Genomic DNA, 16,789 nt, shown 5'->3' on the forward strand with positions numbered 1-16,789 from the left:
GGGGTCCTCCGGCAGGAGACGAGACGGGGCGCTGCTGCCAGCAGCAGCATCCACCAGCAGAGCACCACCAGGCCGTATTAATTCTCATAATCTTCCTTCTGGCGGAAATCCAGCTGTGGTCATAATTTGGCGGACAGCTGGTAGCCGCGGCAACAGTCTTTTGGCGGCCGTCGCCTCGGTGGTAGGCGGTTTTTACAGCGAATGTTATAATGAGGGCCTATGTAGTTGGTGTCCAGATCATGGAAAGGCACATGAGCATCTGAAGCAAAAGCTGCCTTTGTCTACCTTTGATCTCACTGACCGTTTCCAGCTGACTTTGATTCCCAATAGGATGTGCACTATCACTGATATAACCAGACATAACTCACACATTGACATCTGTCACAATTGTGGGTGGTATACCCTAGTGTAGTGACAAAGCCTAACCTTAAGCAAAACCTAAAAACCTTGTCCAGATTCTCAATGGCCATAAAAGCTGTACGTGTGAATTATTGGACTGAAGTTTAAGTTACCCAAAGAGATTGGGACATGGGTTTCCTGTCCTCACTACCTAGTCTTCTTCACAAGTCGGTCTACAAGTGGAGATATAACACGGTCTGGATGGAACTGTACGCTCCAATGTCATGGGCCCGATTCACAAAGGTAAACTTAGACTAAAAGTCTAAACTTACACCTAAAGTCTAAGCTTACAACGAGTAAACTTAGACTTTAGGTCTAAACGTAGACTTGTGGTCTACAATATAGACTTTTGGTCTAAGTTAACCTTTGTGAATAGGGCCCCCTGTGTCAATGATCACCCTGCCAAGTGCAGACTTGGTAGATGCACAATATTGCATATTATCTGCTTTGTAGCATGGTCTGATTCCACATAAATCCTTGAATGGGTGTGCAAATGCAAACCAGCCGTTGTCCCTGACCTTTGCTAAGCTGTGAGTACATGCATTGAGGAATGTTTAAAACTATCTGCCATTCTACATGGCATGTGCCACTTTTGGCAGTTCAAGATTTTCTCTTGGTGCTGCACACCAGTTAATACGTGTGCAAAGGTTGCTCAGCTAGTTAGCTGTGAAATGAGACAGACGAGCCACTGTTGTAAGGACAGGAGCATTCATTCAACCTTGGGAATTCCAGAACCATTTTGTGTGAGACAGGTATTCAAAAGTCAGCCATTACTCCAAGATACAAGAAATTATTTTTTACACTGATGATACACACAACCAATGCATGCATGTCACAGCATCCGACACAAGAAATGTGACCACTTGACCTCACACTGGACAGTGTCTGGCCCATCCATTTGGCACTACACCCAGCAGTGATAAGGCCCTTGCTTCCCCAGTCCTGGTGGAGGCACTGCATTTTTTCACATGAAAGCATGAGTGATGGCTATTTCCCCTGTAGTGTCCAGTACACTACAAGTCCCAGAATGCACATTGGTCACTGCTTCTAAAGTGATCCTATGGGGCATTGGCCTTATGACTGCTGCTGAAATAGCGGTGATTTTGTGCAAAGAGACATGAGAGGCAAATAAAGAGCATGCATGTCACAGCATCTGACACAAGAAATGTGACCACTTGACCTCACACTGGACAGTGTCTGGCCCATCCATTTTGCATTGCACCTAGCAGTGATAAGGCTCTTGCTTCCCCAGTCATGGTGGAGGCATTGTATTTCTTCACATGAAAGCATGAGTGATGGCTATTTCCCTTTTAGTGTCCAGCACACTAAAAGTCCCAGAATGCACTTTGGTCAGTGCTTCCAATGTCATCCCATGGGGCATTGGCCTTATGACTGCTGCAACAAATGCCCAGATTCTGTACAGGACGATGTGTGATACATGTTTGTACAGCTCTGTTACCACTCACAACACGCTATCAGACACAGCGTGCAGGCAGTGCACTCACCGGATCTCTGCTGCTCCAACTCCTCCAGTTGAGCATGGAGGTTCACGCAGGCTGTACTCAGGACCCTCCTGTACAGGGGTGTGAGGCGGGACCAGTGCACATGGGGTTGGGAAGACTGCTCCAGCAGCTCTTGGGCCCTCAGACGGACCCAACGTTTCAGGTCCTCCCAGCGCTTGCAGCACGTCCTGGCCCACTGGTGGTATACGCCCACTGTTCGGCAGCACTGCGCAATCTGCTCCCAGATCCAGGCATGCGCTGCATTGCTCAGCTGGTCCTTGGCTCCCAGAACGCTGTGAGTAGTGGTCCGGCACCCCCCAGCTAAGATCACCAAATCCCTTTCACTGAAGGGCGGTACCCTATCCTCAACTCCCTCAGCCATGTTGGGGGCAGTAAGGATGAACTGAGCAGCAGAATGGCAGAGGATCCTGTCCGTAGCAGAGGATGACTCAGAATGACTAGAAAGTGGCTAGTACTGCAACATACTGTCTGGGACTTCCTGCCTTTTATTTCGTCTATGTCACTTCCTGTTGATTTTCAATGGGTTCCAGCCCATCGCCGGATTCTATGCCCCAAGTGAAGATCATCTGCACCCAGAACGTAGGATCCGCTTGCGGAGCGTGGCACTGTTATCAGTACAGAAATCATCAAAAAAAAATCAAAAGTGAAAAATGAAAATCATAAGTGACATATGCAAGCGTGTAGGAAGGGCAGGCATACTGAAGGAGGTATTTGTGCTGTGCATTGCGGTAAATGTGGTCAACATTTCTTAGTCACAACTTGGGAAACTGTGCTGTATCACCAATCCAGGCTCAGGTTGTGATGTCAATTCCTGGACACATAGTACTAGATACACCCAGGGCCAGAGGTACAGTGTAAGACTGGGAAGCCCCTGCAGCACTGACTAGTTTTTCACACCAGCCCCAAAAGAGAAACTGTAAGTTCAAGTGTATGGATCATGCAGGATTGCCAATCTTTAACTGGTTGCACATATTGGCATGCCTGTTCTGAAACAATACACCATAATGAGACCTGCCCCCTCACCTCCAGTGCCCGTGACAAAGGCCCAATACTCCCCTGGCCAGTCAGGACATACCCACGACCTACGCACTACTGGCAGTGGCCCATCAATCACTGACATGGGTTACAACCACTACACCTCAATATTTCATGGCAGAAAAATCCACCTTTATTACAAGGAAAGACCCTCACCTTCACCCCAATGGGCACCTCCTTTGTGAAGCAGAGGCCTCTTGTGACACAATCTAGGGAGGTCTCACACATGCTGAGCTTTGATCCCCAGAGCCAATGAGGCCTTAAGGGACATCTGACATGCTGCTCCATGACATGTGCACATAACACGCAATCTTTTGGGGACAGCTGTTGTATATAGACATCATGTATGTGTCGTAAAATAGTATCAGGACGGCATATGCGGACAGAATATTAAATGTCTACCAATCATCATTGACAGCAGACTGCAAAGCACATGAGGCCATGACAAAACATGTTGCTCAGGTGAAAAAAGTGTCAACTAGCTGATCACGCACCTACATACCCTGCCCTCTGTTTTGTACAATGGCCCGAATGCCCGGGTTGAGACCCAGCTGAGGGTCCAGAGGTGTGTGTAAGCCAATAATGAATTCTATGTTGTGCAATACACAATAGACTACTATAATCTTGCACACAACCTGAGGGAAAAACAGCAGCACCCCCTGCACGGTCAAGACATCTGAAGGTTGACTTCAGGAGCCCAAAACTGCATTCAGTGATGGCTTGTGTACGTCTGTGTACCCCACTGTACCTCTGTTTAGGCATAGTGGTTACACATCTGTATGGTGTGAGGAGATGAGGCAAGAGTGCATATGCAGCATCACCTGAGGAAGAAAAAGTAGTGACATTTGAAAAAGGTACATGTACACTATAAACAGCTGTGTAGTACATGATATATGAATTGCTACATGCTGTGTTTGTCTGATGTTTGTGCACATGTACATTCACAATTATACATCTCATACTTGTGTGGTGCTTGGTACTTACTGTAGGAAAGTGCCCTCTTTCTAGGCATGGTTACCCTCTTTTCTGCCTGATGTCACTGTGTTTGACTGTGTTCACTGGGATCCTGCTAACCAGGACCCCAGTGATTATGCTCTCCAAAAACTCTGTATTTCATCCCACAGTTGGTATACTGGTGCCCCCATGTAAGCCCCTAGTATGTGGTTCCCAGGTACCCAAGGCATTGAGTTCCAGGGGATCCCTATGGGCTGAAGCAGTTATTCTGCAACCCATAGGGAGCCCATGCAAAGGGTTCTGCAGCACTGCCATTGCAGACTGCATGAACTGGGTGCATGCACCCGTTTTCACTATAGCTCACTGCACCAGGTCACTATAAGTCATCCCTATGTAGGCCGTCTCAGCCTAGAGGGCAGGGTGCAGTTACCTGTTTGTGAGGGCACCCCTGCACTAGCAGAGGTGCCCCCACAAATTCCAGACCCACTTTCCTGGACTTTGTGAGTGCGGGGACGCCATTTTACGTGTGCACTGGACATAGGGCACTACCTATGCCCAGCTACATAATAATACCTCTGAACCTAGGCATGTTTGGTATCAAACATGTTGACATCATACCCCAATACTTTTGCAAGTATTGGTTGTATGATTCCATGCACTCTGGGGGGCCCTTAGAGGACCCACAGCATTGCTCTTACAGCATTCTGACGTTTTCCAGGTAGACCAAGCTGCTGCCACCTCACAGACAGGTTTCTGCCCTCCTGTTGCTTGAGCCGCTCAAGCCCAGGAAGGCAGAACAAAGGATATCCTTTGGGATAGGGGTATTACACCCTCTCCCTTTGGAAATAAGTGTTACATGGCTTGGGAGGGATAGCCTCCCCAAGCCACTTGTATGCTTTAAAGGGCACATTTGGTGCCGTCCATGCATAAACCAGTCTACACTGGTTCAGGGTCCTCCAGTCCCTGCTCTGGCGCACAACTGGACAATGGAAAGGGGAGTGACCACTACCATGTCCATCACCACCCCAGGGGTGATGCCCAGAGCTCCTCCAGAGGGTCCCTAGGTTTTGCCATCTTGAATCCAAGGTTGGCAGGGAACTCTGGGAGCATCTGAGTGGCCAGGTCAAGCTGGTGACATCAGAGCTCTCTCCTGATAGATGGTCACAAAGCTAGGTGACCAATCCCCCTTTCGGGGCTATTTAGGATCTCTCTTCTGGGTGGTTCCTCAGATTCAGCTTCCAAGATTCCAGCAGGATTCCTCTGCAACCTCCACTTTGACTTCTGAACGAAGAAACTGCACCAGACTTTCCAGGACCCTACAATCTGCAACAAAGACGAAGACATCGTCTGCAACATTGTTTCTCCGGCTCCTTCCAGCATCTGCAACATTTCCCCAGTCGTGCATTCTCTGAGGACAGCCCGTCTTCAGTCTGCACAGGAAAGAATATCCCTTGGAGTGAAGGAGTCACTTCCCTGCATCTGCAGGCACAAACAGCAACGGCGACCGGCTGCGTGGATCCTCTCTCCTGCTGAGCTGCGTGGATCCTGCAAAATGGGTCTTCTCTACCAGCTTTACAACTTGGGTGGAGGTAAGCCCTTGCTTTCCCACGCAGGACAGTACCCCCGTGCACCATGTCCTTTGCAGCTGCCTAGGCTTGTTGGCACTTGTTCCAAGGGTCTTCAGTCTTCTTGTAGCTCCAGCCCCAGGCACTCCTTCCTGCGACACAAAGTACCCTGAGTGACTCTCCTGAGGCGTGGGAGTCCTTTTAGTACTGCTGAGTGGGCTCCATTTGCACCTTCTGTGTCCCCGTCCTGTGGGACTCCTGTGCTTGCTGCCTGTGCTTCTGTGGGCTCTCTGTGATGCTGAGGACCCCCTCTGACTCCCACTCCTGGGTTGAGTTCTCCTGGGCCTTGCTGGTCCCCGGCAGCACCACTTTCCACCAACCACAAGTTTTGCCTGTGCCAAGGCTTGTTGGTGGAATCCGTGCATGCAAACCTTACTATAATCTTCCTTCCGGTGTTGGACATCACCTGTATCCTCCAGGAACTCGACTCCGACCCCAGGGCTGCAGTGCTGACTCTTCTTCCTCACCGTTGATCAACTCCTGCATATCGTCAGCTTGGTGGGTAGGGGCTCCTGTCCCCACTGGACTCTGCTGTGTCTTTCTAGACTTGGTTCTCTCTTTCCACAGGACTTCCTCTTCAGTCACCTCTGGGTCTTGCAATTCTCTTCTTTACTTCTAAGTGGGTGTTCTGGGAAAATTCTAGTAATTTACTCCTGCTTTCCTGGTTGCTGGGGGTGTTGTGGTACTTACCTTTGTGCTTTCCTGGTACCCCCAGCGACCCTCTACACACTCCACTTACCTAGGGAGGGGGACACTCTTCCATTTTTTTAGTACATGGTTTGGGCTCCCCGTAGGGTCACTATTCTCTATTGTGTTTTACACTACTTGCACTGTTTTCTAACTATTCTTATGCCTACTTCTGAAACCTAGTGTATTTAACTTGTGTATTACTTACCTTCTAAGGGAGTATTGCTTCTATAGTATTTTTGGTGTTGTGTTACCATATAAAAATAACTTTATTTTTGTAACACTGAGTGTATTCTTTCATATGTGTAAGTGCTGTGTGACTACAGTGGTAGTGCATGAGCTTTGCATGTCTCCTAGATAAGTCTTTACTGCTCGTCCACAGCTACTTCTGGAGTGCCTGGCTTCTGGGCGCTGCCTACACCACACTAATAGGGGATTACCTGGACCTGGTATAAGGTGTAAGTACCTTCGGTACCCACCATACACCAGGCCAGCTTCCTACACTTACCCAGTAGCCACCTGCTGCCAAATTCTCCCGCTGCCATCCACCAGGCAAGAGGTGACCCGTGGAATACATAGTTGTCATGGGTACTGCCTGGGGATACTGCATGCACATCAATGAAGCTACCACTGGCATCACAGACACCCTGCATGTTGATGGAGTGCCACCAGTGTCTGTTGCAGAAGATGTGTGCATTGCGGTGAGGTGTCTGTAGAGCCACACAAGTGCAATCAATTGCACCAATTACACGTGGGAAACAGGAAATGAGGAAGAAATCCCTAGCTACCATTTGCCTTTTGGCCAGTGTATGGGGCATTCGTATGTGGCAATGGGCTCTCCTATTGATGCAGCTCAGTACCTGATGTAGGCATTGGGAATGGGTTGTCTGGGAGATGCCCACAAGGTCACCTGTGACCCTCTGGAATGACCCTGTAGCAAAGACATTGAGAGCTGCTTGGATCTTGACAGGCTGGGATGGCGTGGGAGTGGCAGGTCACTGAGTCAAGATCCTGCTCGCACTCACAAACCATCTTCAAGATGATATCAGGGGGAAAACGGTATCTGGCCAGGACATCTTGGCTGGACATCCCAAAGAGGTTTATCTTTTGTCTAAAGATCCTCTCTACTCTCCTCCTCCACCTCCTCCTTCTCCTCAATTGATCCTGTCGCACAGCAAGGTGCATACCGACAAACACATTCAGTGACATCTTGCAAGAGCTTAAAAGGTTTGTTTGTGTCACAAAAGTGTGAGTTTACCTATGTGAATCAGGCCCTATATATATATATATATATACAGGGACCACCACCTCCCCAGGGCAACACTGCATGGGTATAGTAGGGGGGGTGCCCTGGGGACTCCCCCGAGCCCCGGGGACCGCCACCTCCCCGGGGAAATTCATTCACATTAAGGGCGGGCAGACCAAACACCCCCCCCCCACCGCCACTACCACATCCTCGGGGATTGCCACTTCCCCAGGGCAATTGATTGTAATTAAGGTGGGGGCATGGTATGTGGGGTCCAAGTGCCCCCCCGCAACCCTGTTTTCATTACTGAAACCTTTAACTGGCCAAGCCAACAAGACAGTACCTTTGTTACTTGTGGTGGACCTCAATCTACCCTAACTAATAAACCGCTTGATCACAGTCATCAGCAAGCAGTGTTAGAAATGGCAAAAATTACTTAGGGTCAAAGTATGGCAGCAGAAAGGTATGGAGTCATGAACAGTAGTGCTTGACAGTCAATATATACATTTATGGGGCCATTATGACCCTGGCAGACAGCGTTAATATGGAGAAAAGTACTGCAAACAGGCTGGCGGTACTTTTCTCCATATAAAGACATTTGCGGTTTGGCTTGGTTTGTACCGTCACTTGCCCACCTGCAGAATTATGACCTTGCCTACCGCTATGGTTTTTGTGGCAACCTTACCACCACCCTTCCATGTCACTGATAGGGGTCTTCCCCTCCCCCCTCCCCCTCCACAGATTCCCCCCACCCCGCTTCCTCTCCAACCCCCCTTCATTCACGCACCTTCATTCACTCACACACACACGTATTCACACACTCATTCACACATTCATCCACGCATGCAGATATCTATTCACACACACATCCACACACACTTACATACATACAAGCACACACGCATTCACACAACACAACATACACGCACTCGCACATCCATACATACACACATATACAACATGCAACACAAACCCGCATTCACGCACGCACGGACATACACCCCCACCCCCACACACAACGCTCCCCTCCCCTGTCAGAGCACCCGACTTACCTGTTGTGAGGGGGTCCTCCGGCAGGAGACGGGACGGGGGGCTGCTTCCAGCAGCAGCGTCCTCCAGCAGAACACCTCCAGGCTATATCATGTGTCATGATACGGTCTGCAGTGGTCTACTAGTGTGGCGCTGCTGCTGGCAGCAGCACCACCTTATCGCCATCCGCCGGCATGGCCACAGCTGGATTTCTGCCATCTTTCTGGCGGAAATCTGTCTGTGGTCATAATTTAGCAGCCGTCGCCACGGCGGTAGGCGGTTTTTACCACCATTGTCATAATGAGGACCTTCATTTTTTAAAACTCTGCTGCAAAAAATTGGCAACATGGCCAAATGCTAAAGTAAATCTGTTCTAGTTTACCGCACTGGTCACAAAGAGGCTGTATTTTGATATGCCTTATGGGGTTAAGGCACTGTTGGAGGTTGCACATTCTGGTTGGCTGTGGTTGGCCCCAGCCAGGCAGAACCTACCACTCCTGCCAGGGGTGGGTAATTACATTCACTGTATAACCTGCGCTCACCCTTGGGTAACCTGGCACTGAACTGTCAGGCTTATCACAGAAGCAATGTGTAAAGCATTGACACAGCACTCTCATGAAATAAATAAGCTAAGCATCACAAAAGAGACTTCACATGTGTTAGGTCAACACAATTTATATTCAATACACACATTAACACAGCATAAAAATCATGAACTTCTGGGCACAATTCGCACTTGGTAATATTACCAGCAGTACTAAGCCCAACCATGTTAAAGGGATCTCCTTAGCACGCACATTTGGGAGACATCTGAAGTTATCTTCTCCCCAGCACACTTATGCAGTGCGATATGTTGTCAGAACTAGGCCCACCCTGGCAAATAATACAATGCAATACTGCACAGTTATAGGATGTGTTAGAAATGGGGTCTTTGGCTGGCAGTCAGGTTACCCCCTCTCCAAGCAAGGACCCTCCCTCTAGTTAGGGTAAGTCACACTCAATCCAAATTATCCTGGGCCCACCCTCTGGTAGCTTGACAATGAGCAATCAGGCCTAACTTAGAAGGCAATGTGTAAAGTAATTATGCAATAAATCATGTAATAACACAGTATAAACACCACAAAAATACACCACCAGGTTTAGTAAAATATAGAATATTTATCTGATTAAATGCATGTCAAAACGATCAAGATTTGATAAGTACACATTGAAATATCACTTTAGAAAATGATTAAAAGAGTCTTAAGTTCTTAAAAGCAATAAGTGTCTCTTGCAAGCACAAAGTACCTGGTTTGCGTCTGAATTATTAACAAGGGACCCCAGAGGAGGAGATGCGTGGAAAACTGGGAGGTGTGCGTCAGTTTCTCTGGGTGCACACAGACGATGCATCAATATTTTCAACACAGTACGGGCCTTGCGTCGATTTCCGGCGCGCGGACTTGGATCCTCTTCGGGTTGCGGGGTATTTGGACACCCCGGAGACGATGTGGAGAAATCCTGGGCATGCGGGATGAAGTCACAGGAGCTGCGTCGATCCGGTTGGCAATGCGGGGAAATTTCTGTTGCACAACAGGCACTGCATCGATTCCTCTTTGCAGGAAGTCGGGCTGCGTCGTTCCGGCTCGGCAATGCGTCGATCCAGTGGACTGTGCGTTGAAGTTCTGGTCGCAACACTCGCGTTGTGTCAATGTTCACCCGGGGAGCCGGTCTGCGTCGTTCTTGGTTCGGCGTGCAGTGATTTTCTCACCTCGGTGCAGGCTGTGGTCGATTCCAGCAGGCTGTGCGTCTATTTTTCGCCGCACAAGGAATCCTTTGCAGAGATGAAGTCTTTTTGGCCCTGAGACTTCAGAAAACAGGAGGCGAGCTCAATCTAAGCCCTTGGAGAGCACTTCTCAGCAGAGTCAGAGGGCAGCAAGGCAGCAGATCAACAGCAAGGCAGCAGTCCTTTTCAGCAAAGCAGTCAGATGAGTCTTTTGGGCAGCCAGGCAGCTTCTCTTAGCAGGTTGCAGGTTCCGGTTCAAAGTTCCTGACCCAGTAGGTATCTTGTCAAGAAGTGTCTGCAGAAGTATCTGTAGAAGTGTCTAAGTTGGTAGGGTCAGAATCTCTGGTTAAATACCCAAATATGCCTTTGACGTGGGAGAGAGTTCAATGAGTGGCTTAGAACTGCACAAGGTCCCTTTTCAGTTCCATCCTGTCTGCCAGGGTCCCAGTAGGGGGTTTGGCAGTCCATTGTGTGAGGGCAGGCCACTGTCCTTTGACATGTAAGTGTCAGGCCCTCCACCCTCCCAGCCCAGGAAGACCCATTCAGTATGCAGATGTGTGCAGGTGTGACTGAGCATCCTGTGTTTGGGGTTGTCTGAGTGAAATGCACAAGGGAGCTGTTAACTAACCTAGCCAGGCATGGATTGTAAGGCACAGAAGGATTTAAGTGTAGAGAAATGCTCAGTTTCTAAAAGTGGCATTTCTAGAATAGTAATATTAAATCCAACTTCACCAATAAGCAGGATTTCCTATTATCATTCTGGCCATGCTAAATATGACCTGGGTACTCCTTTCAGATCAGAATCTACCACTCAAAGGGTATATAAGGGTAGCCCTAATGCTATCCTATGAAAGGAGCAGGCATCACACCAATGCAAAATGAATTTAGAAGTTTTACACTACCAGGACATATAGAACGCACATGTTCATGTCCTTTTACCTACATAGCACCCTACATAGTACCATTGGCTACCTAGAGCCTACCTTAGGGGTGGCTTATATGTAGAAAAAGGGAGTTAAGCAATTACCTTTAAATGCTAAGTCGAAGTGGCAGTGTAACTGCACACACAGGCCTGGCAGTGGCAGGCCTGAGACATGGTTAAGGGCTACTTATGTGGATGGCACAACCAGTGCTGCAGGCCCACTAGTAGTATTTAATTTACAGGCCCTGGGCACAGGTAGTGCACTTTGCTAGGGACTTACAAGTAAATAAATATGCCAATTGGGTATGAGCCAATGCCACCGTGTTTTAGAGAGAGAGCATATGCACTTTAGCACTGATTAACAGTGGTAAAGAGCGCAGAGTCCTAAAGCCAGCAAAAATGAGGTGAGAAAAAGAGAAGGAGGAAGGCAAACAGTTTGGGGGTGACACTGCAGAAAGGCCATTAACAACAGGATGCAACCCAGATCACAACAGTATCAGGAATATGTGTACACTGGCAATGACAACACTATTAGCAGCACGGTGGGCCAAGGCCGCACGAGTAGAACCAGTGTCAAACTTAGTATCCAGTTGGCAAGAAATCAACGTGTAAAGCAGCACTGCCGGTCGATGTAATCACTAGCAGTCGGTCTTCATGCAAGCACTCCCACATGAACACATTCACTCAGCACTGCTAGGCGGTGCTACAGATATCAGAGACATCCGTATGGAACACCCTGACACACACACATGCAGTACTGTAAGGCGATGCAACTGATATCCAGCAGGTCAATTGGTAGCACAGTGAAGGCCTGTGGCCCAAGTCCTCCTCCACCCTCTGTCTCACCCTGACTACCCCACACCCACAGATTAGAAAGAGATCACCCCCCATCCCTGAGAGTAGGCTGCTCTCAGCCAGAGTCACACTTAGTTGAAAGATGGTGTGGGGGTAGGTAGCAGGACTGATTAGAAGGGGGTTAATAAACAAAAGGGGGTAGCCACCACTCAGGAAGTTCACCCACAGAATGCAGTGGTTGAAGGCAATAGTTAATTCAATTAAAGAATTCTGTAACATGCCTTCTGGCACCAGCCCAGTTCTGCAAAGTACTGGGGGGAGGGGAATGTAGCAGGGGAGCCTCTCGGAAGGTAGAGGTGCTCCCTCAGGTACACTTTGAACAGGCAATCCGGGCACGTCTAGTGAGCGATGATCCGAGTAGCACCAGACAATTCTGGTTATGCACACAACAATGAGTTGCAATTTCTGTTCCTCCTTGGAAATGAGGCACAGCGTCTGTTGTGTGTTGATGCAGGTGGCACCAGACAATTTCATTCACTTACGATGAAGAGTTACCAGTCCTGCGCCTCCCTCCTGAGAAATGAGGCACAACGCCTGGTGCCCACTGATACGAGCTGCACCAGACAGTTTCGATCACTTGCGATGAAGTTACCAATCCTGTGCCTCCCAAGAAATGAGGCACAAAGCCTTATGCACATTAATATGAGTCGCACCAGACGGTTCAGATCACACACAATCGAAGAGATGCAAGTTCAGTACCTCCCTGGAAATTAGGCATAAGGCACGTCGCATGTTGATATGGGTCGCACCAGACAGTTCCGGTCACACACAAAGGCACAAGTTCAGTAGTGTTGCACGAGGTAGAATGAGGCACTTCTACAGTTACATCCCCACCTCAGAAGGTCACAACAGGTGAATTTGACACAGCATGCAATGAGCATGCAGTCGGCGTGATGCATGAGGGAGATGCAGCGCGATCAAATATGTGGGCCACACGGGGTCCCGCAACCGTTGAATCCACTCACCACCAAAAAGATGCTTATGTGTGCTGAGGCCCCACGATACAAGGGCCATACTCCTTAGATGCGGGCAATACTTTTGGGGCTCCTCTCCAGGCAATCTAGTCTCCAGGCACAAATCTTAGCTTTGCACTTACGCCGCGCTGTCAGTTGGAATCCAGCAGATGATATGGCACTTATGAGGGCACTGCTCTCCAGGTGTCACAAGCAGACAGTGTGGGTTCCGCGCAGGAGGTCTTTGATGTCTCCGAGATCTCCACTGAGAACAGGGAGCAAGCCAACAAGCTCTTGAAGAGCACACTTCAGGGTGCCACACATCAGCAAGCACTTTGCACAGGCCAGCCACGATTAGGGAAGAGTGCACCGCCCCTTCCTAGGGTAGTGATCCTCCTTGTGCACTACGGATTCCTCTGGCAGTGTGCACCACACAGACCAAGTTCTCGGGTCCCACGTCCCTCCAAGTGTATCTCTACCCCACTGCAGTATGGCACCAGTAGTTATAGTGTAGTGTGCCTTTGAAGTTCGGGATGGTTCAAAATTTCTTCATTTGAACCACAGATGTCTCCCCTAAATATCAGTCCTGTCTGCCATAGGGCAGTGGAATGCAGATCTTAGCCCCCAGAGGGCAAATGTCAATACCTCTCCTCCAGTCTATCCAGCCAGGCCTTCAAATGGCAGAGGTCTGTCATTCCAGTTGCATGACCATTGTCTACAGCTGTCACTGGGGAATGCACAGATGTGCTCCCCCAACTTCTGGTGTAGATTGGAGGCAGGTAGGAAGGCACACAACGAACTCTAGAACAGAGAAATGCCTACTTTCCAGAAGTGGCATTTCTCAACTATTAATGGCAAAACCACTGCTACCATAGGAATGGGTTTATCACTGCAAACCCAATGACAGGAATCATGAGGATGCTCCACTGCAATACACTATTGCAGTTGGGTGTGCTTTCACTCATTCCCCCATGTTAACATATAAGGAGAGCAACATTCAGAGGTAGTGACAACACACATGGGTATTCCTCACCATGTTTAGAAAAACCCTTGGTGGAAATGCACACAAACACTGGCCTGCAGTGGCAGGCTGGACACATGTTAAACACTATTGTGCAAGCATGCACACATGGGCCTACAATGGCAGGCTCAGCACATGTCAAATCACCATTGTGCAAGTGCGCACATATGAGCCTGCAATGGCAGACAGGGCACGTTAAACACATTTGTGCCAGTGCAGACATGCTGGCTCACAATGGCAGGCTCAGCACACATTGAAACACTATTGTGCAAGTACTCACGCACCGGCCTGCAATGGCAGGCTGGACACATGTTAAACACTATTGTGCCAGCGTGCACACACTGGTAAGCGCCACTTCCTAACATACATTGGCAGGGCGCGTGCACTTTCACACTGTATTTACAGGGGGAAATAAACAGGATCCTATGGCCACTAAAAGAGAATCAGCAAAACCTAGGGAAAGAGCTGATCTCCTAGGCAGGGAAAACCCATGTGAAGATTCTTCATACCGGTGCGTGGAACACCCATTTGCACCTGCCCTGCCTTCTGCCAACGACATGCTCTGCCCTTTATGGGATGCTCTAGGGGTAGTGTAAGGCCCATTCAGGGTTGGCCAAGGAGTAAGAAATGCCACCGTAAGTGCTAGCACAACTGCACCTCCTCCGGACTGCAATGGCAGGCCTGGTACATGGTTGACAGGCTATTTTGATGGGTGACCAATTCCGTGCAGCTTCCCACTACTGTAGTAGCCATACCCGCCCCAGGCATGTGGTGTACCATTTTACAGGGCCCTCCTGGATACATCACCTCAACCAATCATGTAAGCATCCCTTCATGGCACGTGTAGGAAGGGCACACACATTTTCCCACTGCTGTACAGTGGGACAGTGCCAGGAGTTCTAAGGCCATGCACAAAGTCAGCAACAAAAACTGGGGGGGGAAAGTAAGAAAGTTTCTGTGAAACTCCCTAAGAAGGGCCATGTCCAACAGACACCTTTTGCAAGATCTTTGTGTGCCCGGAAATTTTCAGGGAATAATATTAAGGGTAAATAACTGGTTAGTGCACTTTCTGGTGGCTTGCGTGTTGTTTTGTATGCAATCACAGATTGGATTCATAAAGTAGCGCGGAGGGCTAAAGAGCCTGCTTCAAAGCATATCAGGTAACATGCAGAAGACAGATTTGCATTTTATGTAGATAAATAATTAGCTAACTGCATTAGACACAGAGATCCTTTTTTTACTTGTGGCTAATAAAACACAGCCCTTCTCATATAGCACAGTGAGCTATGAAAATGTATCAAAGACCTGTAAGCAAATTGCAAACCACAAGTTTAGAACCTTGTTTTGTTTTTCAATCTGCTTTTAAGGGTTCCTTTGGGTAGTTATAAAATCTTATTATGACAGACAACCAACCCTAACCACTTTGTTACGTATAAACCCAGACATTGTAGTTCTCCCTAATGCCTACCACTATGGTCGATATATGGCTCCTACACCTTGCAATCCTCCTTGTCTTATCTAACAATCCTATGCATTGATTTACACACGTATATGATTCATTGTCTCTGTAAAGTGTGTGTGATTGTCATTTGATAAGTAGTGCAATAAAGGATAAAGGAAATACATTAAAAATAAATTGATAATGGCTATTTACGTTTTTATTTGTATAATTACTCATACAGTCAGAGACAGTCTTACAGACCGGGAATTGGTCTTACGTACAGGGGTTGTAGGAAGTCAAAAACCTGCCCTTATTTCATAGCTTTTCTTAAGTACCTGTGAAGTGATAAAAAGCTGTGAGCATTTCTTCCCCTCCATTGCACTGGAATCTAGGTGTTGGTCTCCAGGCATCTCCCAGCAGGGATGATACTCTAAAGTAAGGAGAGCTGATACCCCTTTAATTTTGGCCTTTCTTGTGGGTCCATCTGGAAGTAAGCATTAGAAAGGCCCTTCATCGCCTACAGGTTGCTTATCGAAGTGTAAACGAGCAGGCGTTGCTGAAGGTGCCCAGCTGTGGGCTCATTATACCGGACTAAGGGCCAAATGTACGAAAGCTTTTCCCCATAGACACAGAATGGGTAAAATCCTTTAGTACATCTGGCCCTAATTCACAATATTTCACTGGGTCCAGCCTAAAACTCAGATCCAGCTAAATTGTAGCTAACGGATCAGGGATCATTTCCTGCACTGGCCATCAAGGAGGAGTGTGCTGTGTGTGAACTGTATGTGTTGCTGTTGTGGTCCATTACACACCAAGGGGCTTATATAGAAGCCCCTTGCACTGCCAGTACATCACATTTTCCAACATAGAAAGTGATGCACTGTTGGTGCAAGGGGCTTGTAAATAAGCCCTTGTGATCCAGGAGAAGTGTGCCTCATGAATGCATGTGTGTGTGTGAGCATGTATAGCCCAAGCTGCGAGGACCAGTTTGGTCCTCATAGCGTGTGTAAACACTGTTATTTCCAGAGAAACACTATCCTTGTGAGGACCGGTGTGTTTTGAGGACCGGTCCCCGTAGTGTGTTTAGGTAGTTTCGAGCAAGTGTATCAAAAACCTAAAAGTGCAGTTATATTTGCCATGGTCCACTTTATAACCTTCCCCACTACCAAAGCACGTGTGGAGTTAGAATAGTAATTACACACTTCATCACGGTCAATGGCCGGTCCTCATAATTATTAGTATGTCTTATTGTGTGTGCGCGTGTGTGTGAGTGTGTGTGTGTGCTCTGAGAACAAATCAATGCACTTGATCTGTGATCTTGTAGAGTTGTACTTCAT

The sequence above is a fragment of the Pleurodeles waltl genome, chromosome 9, assembly GCF_031143425.1.
Source record: "Pleurodeles waltl isolate 20211129_DDA chromosome 9, aPleWal1.hap1.20221129, whole genome shotgun sequence".
Classification (NCBI taxonomy): domain Eukaryota; kingdom Metazoa; phylum Chordata; class Amphibia; order Caudata; family Salamandridae; genus Pleurodeles; species Pleurodeles waltl.